Below are 1,126 nucleotides of genomic sequence, written 5' to 3' on the forward strand. Positions count from 1 at the left end.
CCCCCGCCCCCGACTTCGCGCCGCTCGGGCGCGCGCACGCGCAGCGGCGCACAGGTCCTAGGGGCGCGCCGCCCTCGCGCCGCCTCGGGGGCCTCTGTTGAGGTGTCCATTTCCTCGCCTGACTGCGTGAGGCTTTGAACTTGACGGACGGCTTTCCCTGCCGAGACAGCTGCGCGCAGGAACCCCAGCGACGGACTCGGGCTAGGCACTAAGGGACCTCACAGAGCCTTTAGACCTATTTTAAGTCGGGCCCCTCCAACGACACTCACTTCTGGGGTCCTCAGCGGGAAGCGGCTCGCGCGTGGGCGCTCGCGGCCCGCCTAGCCCCGCGCGTCCCTGGTCTGTCCGGCGCCGCACCGATGTGCCTCGGGAGCAGAGGGCCGGGCTCGGCGCAGGCTAGGCCGCGTCGGGACCCCCGCCGGCGGGCGGGCTGTGCTCTGGGGCCCAGAAGGCCGCGCCGGCGTCGAGCACGAGCCGCCTGTTTCCGGGAGCGTCTCCAGGGCCGTCGCCCTGCGCTGCTCGCGGCCCTGTCCTCTCTCCCAGGTTCTGCAGTTGGACGCAGTGACTGCAGCCTCCTTGCGCCACAGACCGCTGCGGTTCTATCACATTTCAGACGCAGAAATGCCTGGGAAGAGGCCCCCAAGTGCAACTGTCAGCCATAGTGCCAAAAGGGAGCGGAAGGCAATTACCCTCGACGTCAAATTGGAAGTGTTGAGACGTTTCGAAGTGGGTGAAAAGCTCAGTCAGATCTCCAGGGCCTTAGGCCTGGCCGTCTCTACTGTGGCGACCATCCGTGATAATAAAGAGAAAATCAAAGCGAGCTCACGAACAGCTGCTCCCTTGCAAGCCTCGCGGTAGATTCGACATCGAAGCACGGCAATGGAGACCATGGAGCCGTTGTTGAGCTCAAGTGGCTCGAAGACCAGAGCCAGCGAAATGTGCCCCTGAGTGTTACCATCATTCAGGAGAAGGTTAAGAGTTTGATGACTTACAGCGTGGACAGGGCGAAAGCTCTCCAACGGAGAAGTTTAGTGCAAGTAAAGGATAGTTTGTGAGGGTCAAGGAGCGCCATCGTTCGCCCCGCTTCAGGATGAACGGTAGGCTCCAGGCAGCAAGAAGGATGTGT

This window comes from Cynocephalus volans, chromosome 10, assembly GCF_027409185.1.
Source record: "Cynocephalus volans isolate mCynVol1 chromosome 10, mCynVol1.pri, whole genome shotgun sequence".
Classification (NCBI taxonomy): Eukaryota; Metazoa; Chordata; class Mammalia; order Dermoptera; family Cynocephalidae; genus Cynocephalus; species Cynocephalus volans.